Source organism: Mauremys reevesii, linkage group 2 (assembly GCF_016161935.1).
Source record: "Mauremys reevesii isolate NIE-2019 linkage group 2, ASM1616193v1, whole genome shotgun sequence".
Lineage (NCBI taxonomy): Eukaryota > Metazoa > Chordata > Testudines > Geoemydidae > Mauremys > Mauremys reevesii.
Window position 1 is genome coordinate 278,870,493 of NC_052624.1, and position 9,112 is coordinate 278,879,604.

Sequence of the window (9,112 nt, forward strand, 5' to 3'; positions counted from 1 at the left end):
TAATTGCTGGGATTAGTAATTCTGATTGTACAAGATGTACATCACACACATTTTGGAATAAGACACCAGCATCCAGAGCTAGCGTCTCAAAAGGGTCTGTCCGGCTGAACACTGATATTTTTTAATCTAAGTCCCAAAATGACGGTTACATGAAGAAGGGGTTGTTTTTTATTAACGATATCACACTAATGCCTAGTCCAGGGGTGGCCAACCTGTGGCTCCGGAGCCACATGCGGCTCTTCAGAAGTTAATATGCGGCTCCTTGTATAGACACTGACTCCGGGGCTGGAGCTACAGACGCCAACTTTCCAATGTGCCGAGGGTGCTCACTGCTCAACCCCTGGCTCTGCTACAGGCTCTGCCCCCACTCCATCCCTTCCTGCCCCCTCCCTCTGAGCCTGCCATGTCCTCGCTCCCCCACCCCCCAGCACACCACAAAACAGCTGATCAGGAGGTGCGGGGAGGGAGGGGAAGGTGCTGATCGGGGCTGCTGGTGGGTGGGAGACACTGGGAGCAGGGGAGCTGCTGACGTATTACTGTGGCTCTTTGGCAATGTACATCAGTAAATTCTGGCTTCTTCTCAGGCTCAGGTTGGCCACCCCTGGCCTAGAGGGCTTACATGAGATCACTGCCCCATGAGCCCTATTGTGCAAGACACTACACATGTGGTTGCACATTCCTCGAGACACAGTCACTGTCCCCAAAGAACTGAGAACAGAACTCAGGATTCCTGATTTCAGCCCAGAACCCACTCACTAGACCATAGACCTCTGCCATTTTCCAGGTTCAGATCCAGATCATCCAATACAAATAGTCTGCAATAATTTGAGTTAAATACACAGCCTGAGAGGGAAACTGAAAGCTTGTCTACACATACAGTGAAGCAGCCATGCCACTGTAGCGCTTTAGTGAAGACACTACACCACCGACAGGAGAGCTTCTCCCGCTGGTGTAGTTAATGCACCTATGCGAGAGGCAGTAGCTATGTGGACGGCAGAAGCTCTCCTGGATTTTTCCCACCCCTCAGCGATGTAGTTATACCAATGTAAGTTTGAAGTGCATACCTGGTCAAAGAAATATTATGAGTCTAACCATTTAAACACACATTTTCATAATTGTAATTGGGTGGCAACTGAGAGATGCTGGGGACTTTCGCCAACCTAGTTTTTATTTACTTAAAGCTGAAACGAACGTCAAGGAAAAAGCAATGCCAGTTCTCTGTGGCCACTATCACTTTTGCCATGCAGCACCTATTACTTCTGCTGCTTCAGATCTCAGAGTCCTCGTGCTCATTGCAACAATGTATACGACCACATATACACTCATAAGAACATGCGAACAGACATATTAGGTCAGACCATCTAGCCCAGTATCCTGTCTTCCAACAGTGGCCAACATCAGATGTTTCAAAGGGAATGAACAATCAGGGCAATTATTGAGTGATCCCTCCGCTGTCGTCCAGTCCCCACCATCTGGCAATTAGAGGCTTAGGGACAATCCAGAGCATGGAATTGCATCCCTGACCATCTTGGCTAATAGCCATTCATGGGCCTTTCCTCCCTGAATTTATCTTATTCTTTATTTTAAACTCAGTTATACTTTTAGCCTTCACAACATCCCCTAGCAACAACGTCTACAGGTTGACTGTGCGTTGTATGAAGAATTACTTCCTTTTGTTTGTTTTAAACCTGCTGCCTATTAATTTCGTCAGGGGATCGTTGGTTCTTGTGTTACGTGAACAGGTAAATAGCATTCCTTAGTCACTTTCTCCAGACCATTCATGATTTTACAGACCTCAATATCCCCCTAGTCGTCTCTTTTAAGAAACATGGTCCCAACCTTTTTAGTCTCTCCTCATATGGAAGCTGTTCCATACCCCTAATAATTTTTGTTGCCCTTCTCTGTACGTTTTCCAATTCTTTTTTGAGATGGCGCGACCAGAATTGCAGAGTGTTCAAGGTATGGGCATACTATGGATTTATATAGTGGCATGATGATATTTTCTGTCTTTTTATCTCTTTCCTAATGGTTCCTAATGTTCTGTTAGGTTGTTTGTTTTTTTTGCCTACCACTATGCATTGAGAAGATGTGTTTTGAGAACTACCTATGATGACTTCGGGATCTTTTTCTTGAGTGGTAACAGCTAATTTAGACCCCATAATTTTGTATGTATAGTTGAGATGATGTTTTCCAATGTGCATTAATTTGCACTTATCAGCACTGAATTTCATCTGCCATTTTGTTGCCCAGTTTTGCGAGATCCTTTTGTAAATCTTTGCAGTCAGCTTTGGACTTAGCTATCTCGAGTAATTTCATATTGTCTGCAAACGTTGCCACCTCTGTTTACTCCTTTTTCAAGATCATCTATGAATACGCTGAAGAGCAGTAGTCCCAGTACAGATCCCTGGGGTGCTCTGCTATTTACCTCTCCCCATTCTGAACACTGACCATTTATTTCTATGCTTTGTTTGTTGAAAGTGTCACTAGGCATCATAGTTTGTATGGCTGTACCCTCACTGACTTTCTCCAAGTGCAAAAATGTTCAGCGCGACGATGCTCTTCTCCCAACCAAATATTGGGACATCCTACCCAGGGGACTTAACCCCCTCAGCACCCTCCTCCAGACTGTAAGGCACAATCTCTACCACCTAAGGAAGCACTGAGAAGATGGAGCATTCAGCCAGCTCCAGGACATCGTGTACAGGGGGCACCCCCACCTGCAGGAGATGCACCCAGCTACAGAGTCCCCTAGGCACGGGAGTGCGGGCTCCCCAACGCCAGCGCATCCTGTGCATGGGGCACGTGCCACCCTCCAGGGCAGCCCGGGGGCGGGGAGTGTGTGGGAGGGGGCGGGCTCATCCCCAGCGCCCCCCACCCTGGGCTCCAGCCACCCGCCCCCAATTCCCAGCGTGCCCCACACAGGGGGGCCTCCCGAGCCGCGGGAGCTCACGGTCCCACACGCCCCGCACCGCCCCCGGGCTGCCCCGCCGCGCCCCGCACACTCACCTGCCTCCCGCGCACGGACCCCGCCCCCGCAAGGGCGCAGCAGCTCGCGCGCTCCCGCCGTCGCGCGCCGCACGCGCTGGCTCTGGGCTCCCCCGCGCACGAGACACCACCCCGCCCCTGCTCCGTCGCGCGCCCCTCGGCTCGCTCGCACGCAGGCACGCTCGTCGCCCCGCCCCCTTCCCTGGCGTTCGGAGGCGCTTGGTCAAGCGCTTCCCCCCTCGCTTTACAAATGGTGTCACGTGGGTGCCGGCGGAGCCAATGGGAGATGCCCGAAGGGCTGTGACGCTCTAACGGGGCTGAGGGGGTGAAAGAGGGGGAAGTGACTGGAGAAGTTAGAAGGGACAAGGGGCGGGGTCACGGGGGGGAGAGACTGGGGGAGGGGTAAAAGATAGGAGGGAAAGGGGAGGGGCCAGGGGAAAGGGGGAGGGGCAAGAGGGGAGGGGAGGAGAAGAGCTGTTGGGGGTAAGAGGAGATGGGGAGAGGCAAGAGTGGAAGGGAGGGGGAGGGGAGGAGATGAGGAGCAGAGAGGGGGGGTAAGAGTAGAGGAGGGGGCAAAGAAGGAGTGGGGGGTGGGCTAGTATAACTGCAAGGTGGCCTCAACTTCCAATGGCTAGTTCTGCTGTTGCTAGGGTGACCAGATGTCCTGATTGTATAGGGACAGTTCTAATATTTGGGGCTTTTTCTTATATTGACATCTGTTAACCGCCACCCCCGTCCCAATTTTTCACATCTGCTATCTGGTCACTCTAGCTGTTGCCGACAGTCACGATTTTTACACAAGTGTTGCCTATGCCCCCCCCCCCCGCCCCGAGTTCAAGGAGCATTTCCTTTAGCTGTTAGCACTATAGGGCTGGTGATACAGACAATGAGTAGTCTTGATTCTCTGCACTATAGGACAATGGTTAACCCACGTCCTAACCTGCTAATTCAATGACTCTGGAGGAAGAAGCTAGTGAAAGCGTGAGAAATCCCAGATGGGGTTAAATGGCACAGCACGTTGGAAAATGAAATGTAACCTGTACAGCGTAACGTCACATAAGTATTTCCCAAAACAGGCAGATATCTCTACAAATACACCAAGAACTTGGAACTTGCAGGATCCATTGAGGAAGATGTCTCAGGAGTCTCAACCAAGTTACTTGCCCAATGTGAAACAGCAGTTAAAAAAGCAACCAAGGATCATTGAGCAAAGGTGCAGAAAAATAATATTGAAAGGAACTAAGTAATGTGTATGTGCACCACTACCCTCTACTGGAGGGGATCTCGACTGTCCAACTGTGTGTCACGGGCTCTACTCAAAAAGCACCTGAAGGTTACTCTCACTTAGCTCAAGTGGAAAAGGCCTCATCCAAAGCCCACTGACTTCAGAAAGATTTGAGTTCTAGCCCTGTTAGCAGGTTCCATGCTGGCAGCCCGTTGACAACCGTGAAGTCCTTGGTAGTTGAGGATTTGTACACTGTTATAATGACCTGACATCAAACAATGATCTATCTTTCCTCTGGAGTACAGTGGTCAAGTCACTTTAAACTGAGCTGAAAGGTTCAGAGAAGTACAACAAAGATGATTAGAGGTACTTTCATACTGTGAGAGATTCCAAAATCTAGGATCAATTAGCATGGGAAGGAAAAGAATTAAAATATGAAGAAGAGTCACTTGAGTGATGTGTTTAAGATTCGAAAGGATGACGTAAAAACAGAAAAATCCTTTCCTGCTTATACCATCCCCATAATTCTACAATAATGAGTTACTTGAAATTAACAGCAGATTAATTTGGGACAAGCATATGGAAATATTTCTTCACACAGTGCATAGCCAATTTGCGGAATTGAGTGCTGTAGTGGGTACAAAGCCAAATGCTGTTGCTGAACTCAATAGAAGACTGGGGAATTTCCTAAGCAATATAAATAATAAATTGAATATGGTGCAACTCACGGTAGCAAAACCAGATAAACTCTAGATGGAATGACATTACATCAGTGGTCACTGCCCTGGAGACGTGCGTGATTTAAAAGCTGCAAATACTTAGCTGTTCAGGGCAGGGGTCTTGTCTTGGGCTGTCAATATGTTACTTTATTATTATAAATCACCATGTGTATCTAGGGTGCGATATAAATATCATAAAGTTGAAGGAATGAGAACAGAGCACTTGTCTTTAGCACGAGCTGCCTCTCTCAATTTATTTTTGATTGATAGGTTTTTTTATGGCACTCATCACTATAGCATCTGAGTGCCTCACAGACATTAAAGAAGTATTATGGTCTCCTTTTTACAGAGACGAAATGAGGCACAGAGATGGATTAAGCACCTTGCCTAAAGTCACACAGAAAATCTGTAGTGAATCTATTAATAGACTCATAGAAAAGTAGGATTGTAAGGGACCTCAAGAGGTCATCTAGTCTACCCCCCAGCCCCCACGCTAAGGCAGGACCAAGTATCCCTGGGCCCAGACCCAGAGTAGAGGGCGGGCCTGGGTCCCCCCCCTTCACCCCTTGCAGTGCACCCAGCCATTGGACATAGGGAGCGGCCATTGTACTATGCCAGATCCCTGACAAGAGGGATTAGACTCAGAGGGTGGTTGGACATAGTGGCTGAGATGTAAGACTGCTGATCACCGACCCCCGGAAGGGGGTGCAGATGGACTAAGGGGCACTGACCTTGTTCGTGAAGACAGAGGCAAAAAAAGCATTGAGTGAATTAGCTTTTTTCACATCCTCGGTCACTAGGTTGCCTCCCCCATTCTGTAAGGGCCACACACTTTCCTTGACTTTATTCTTGTTGCTAACATACCTGTATCAGAGGGGTAGCCGTGTTAGTCTGGATCTGTAAAAGCAGCAAAGAATCCTGTGGCAAGTGGGTATTCACCCACGAAAGCTCATGCAACATACCTGTAGAAACCCTTTTTGTTACTCTTAACATCCCTTGCTAGCTGCAACTCTAAGTGCGATTTGGCCTTCCTGATTTCACTCCTGCATGCCTGAGCAATATTTTTATACTCCTCCCTAGTCATCTGTCCAAATTTCCACTTCTTGTAAGCTTTCTTTTTGAGTTTAAGCTCACCGAAGATTTCACTGTTAAGCCAAGCTGGCCGCCTTCCATATTTGCTATTCTTTCTGCACTTTGGGATGGCTTGTTCCTGCAACCTCAATAAGGATTCTTTAAAATACAGCCAGCTCTCCTGGATTCCTTTCGCCCTCATCTTATTCTCCCAGGGGATCCTGACCATTAGTTCCCTGAGGGAGTCAAAGTCTGCTTTTCTGAAGTCCAGGATCTGTATTCTGCTGCTCTCCTTTCTTCCTTGCACATCTTACACCCACAGGGTCTGTTTACACTACAACTACAGCCATGTTGGAGGACCCAGTTACAATATGGCCCTTTCCTGACCTGGTTAAGCCACCATTCCACACTGTGGTACGTGCAGGAATTTAACCATTTTCTCAGACAATGCTAAAGCCTTGGACTGGCCCGTTTACATGGCAAAATGGGATTGAACTTTAACTGGGTTAGAGGACCGCTGCAATGGAACCAGGTCGTCTGACGTTGTGTAGTTGGACCTTTATACAGTACTTCTCTCCCAGGGCCACATGCATGTATAACTTTCCAGATCTGGATGCAGTCTCTGTTCAGGGCTCCTAGTTCCTGATGGCCTGAATTTGCCCCTGGGTATCAATACTTGGGTAATAAGTAAAGCATACAACCAGGGTGTTGATGTGCGTGGGAAGAAGAAAAGTGGTACCACACGGGAGTGAATTTCAGTTTCATTTGTGTGCAGAATGCAGTCCAGTTAGTCAGTCTTTAAGTGAATTTCAGACATTGATCCTATATATCCTTTGACACTTTAAAAGCACGGGCTGCAGTTTTTACCTTTTGTGAGAAGGAAATACTAATACAGAAAAAATCTGAATCTGAGTTTTTGTTGGTCTTGTTTCCTCTCCAGCTCACTCAGAAAGAAAGAGCATCCCCAGCCACTCACAGTGTTGCAGATGCTATTGAAGACTTTTCTGCAAGTTCAAGAAATCCAACATCTCCATGAGACCAAGTGGGTTTGTTGCTGGGTGGACTTCTGTGCTGGGAAAGACAACTAAAAACAATCATCTACTTTTTGTAATTCTGGAGGAACCAAGTGAGTCAATTGTGCAGTTGTTATCTTCTACCCATTAGTGTCCATTTCAGGAGTTGCACAGCCTAAACTGATACCTGCTCATTTATATCAATAGACTTTTTCATACTGTTCAGCTTGCAGGTGAGGCAATGTAGGAAAAGATGCTACAATAACTGGTGCTTCATCAGTGGTGTTGCTTATTAACCAGGACACTGATGTGAAACAAAATGGTGAAACCTTGGACACTGCTGTGAAACCTGTAGTGCAAGACTGAAGTCTCTAGCTGGTTGTGAGAAGGACATTAGTGGTGTTGACCAGCTCTGTGTGGTGTTTAGCAGTTTAGATCCAAAGGAGTCTTTTTTGTTTCAGTTCTTATGGGGGTCTAACTTTTTACCCCCTGAGGCTCATTTTAGTTTCTGGGTTTGAACAACCCTCAAATCTAAAGTGAAACCCTGCTGAAACCACCATTTTTCCCCTTACATCTTCAAGACTATGAGAAACTGCCAAGCTTTCTCTAGTTTCCACCTGCAACCATAAATTGTAGTCTCAGCTCTTTGACCCCACAATTGACCAAAATGGAACTGCAGGATCACTTGGAACTCAGGGAAGGTTCTCTAAAGGTTCACAAACCTCAACGAATTAGGCTTAAGTTTGGGATTTGTAGTTAAACCTACTGCCTGGTCACAAAAATGTCACCTGACTCTAATGACAGCCTAAAGGAAAGTACTAAAAGCAGAGTGTCTATCTTGGTTCTCTAATAGTATGTGGAGCTCAGGAGAGAATCTGGTCTGTAATTGGAAGGTGAGGAAGGAGGCATCGGTGCTGGGACAGTAATACTAAAGGATATTAGGAAGCAATCTCTGTTCTTTCCAGTCCTGGAGAAGTGGCTTTTGTAGCAACTTTTTGTAAGTTAACAGTAGAAATGCATCACCACTTTTCTGCAGAAGCAGTGAGAGGTATTGTCAGCTGTGACACAAAATAGGATCATTATTTCCATTGATTCAGTGTGGCGGCATCCTAGGTGAAAGAGCTTGAATTTTGCTGAAATGAAAATCATTATGGTAGAGCAAGGAAGGATCAAAAAAAGAGGAAAGATTAGGGACCAGAAATTGTGACAAAGCAGGTGTGTGAGAATCCTTTCAAGAGTGTAAAACCCTCCCTCTAAACTTAGCTACTGCAGAAAGAGCCTCTGCTTCCGTGTATAGATATGAACTAGCACAGTGCTGAACACTGTAGTCCCAATCCATTGAAGGATTTAGGCATGTGCTTATCTTTAAGAATGTGAGTAGTCCCCATTGACTAGAGGGATAGAGCCCTATAAGGTTAGTAATTTCAGCATGGTTACAATGATCCCAAATTGCTTTTCAGTGCATTATGCTGAAAAGGACATTACATGATGCTGAAATGCAAGGAGATTGTCAATATTTGTGCTGAATAATCCCTCCAAATCCAGGAAATTACAGTTAGCGTAGATCCCACTTGATCCTCTTAAGGCAGTGACCCAAATGTGGAAACATTTCTCTAAACTAATGTGAGTTTTCTAAACTAGATAGAAGTCTGGCAGGTCTAGAGTGGCTATGGGATATGAACCAGATTTAGGGCAGCTAGATGTACTGTTTTTAAAGGGACAGTCCATATTTAAGCCCTCTTGCAAGTGTCCCAGCTTTTTCTTAAAAGCAGACAAATTGTCCCATGTTTTCTGTCTCCCCCACATCAGTACTGGTGGGTCCTGCTGCTGGCCAGATTCCTGCTCGCCAGCTGCCCTGCCACCAGCAGTGAGTGCCGGGGGGAGAGTGTCCAGTGGCTGATGATGGGAGTGGGTGTGCAAGACTGGTGGTGAGGCAAAGATGCAGAGCATGGAGCCAGCCACTCTCCCTGCTGGTCCGTCAGTGCAGCCCCCCCACTGCATACTGGCTCTCAGCCAGCAGGGCTCCGCTCCCCCATCCCATTTCTGGCTGGCACTAGCTGCGTCGTGCTGCGAGCTGCGATGGCTTGTGAGTGCAGGCT

At 47.1% G+C, this 9,112-nt stretch overlaps 1 protein-coding gene across 4 annotated transcripts in view; it reads right to left on the bottom strand.

Annotated features, from left to right (window-relative positions):
* The window catches only part of PTP4A3 (protein tyrosine phosphatase 4A3), a 162,075-nt gene extending 159,023 nt beyond the window's left edge, over window positions 1-3,052 (bottom strand). For 3 of the 4 annotated variants that reach the window (XM_039522540.1, XM_039522536.1, XM_039522538.1), the window contains exon 1: window positions 3,007-3,049. The gene's annotated coding sequence lies outside the window, so the exon portion shown is untranslated. Of the gene's footprint in view, window positions 1-3,006 lie in introns of all 4 variants that reach the window. The other variant, XM_039522537.1, reaches the window with a different exon arrangement.
* Between the last annotated feature and the right edge of the window lie 6,060 nt (window positions 3,053-9,112).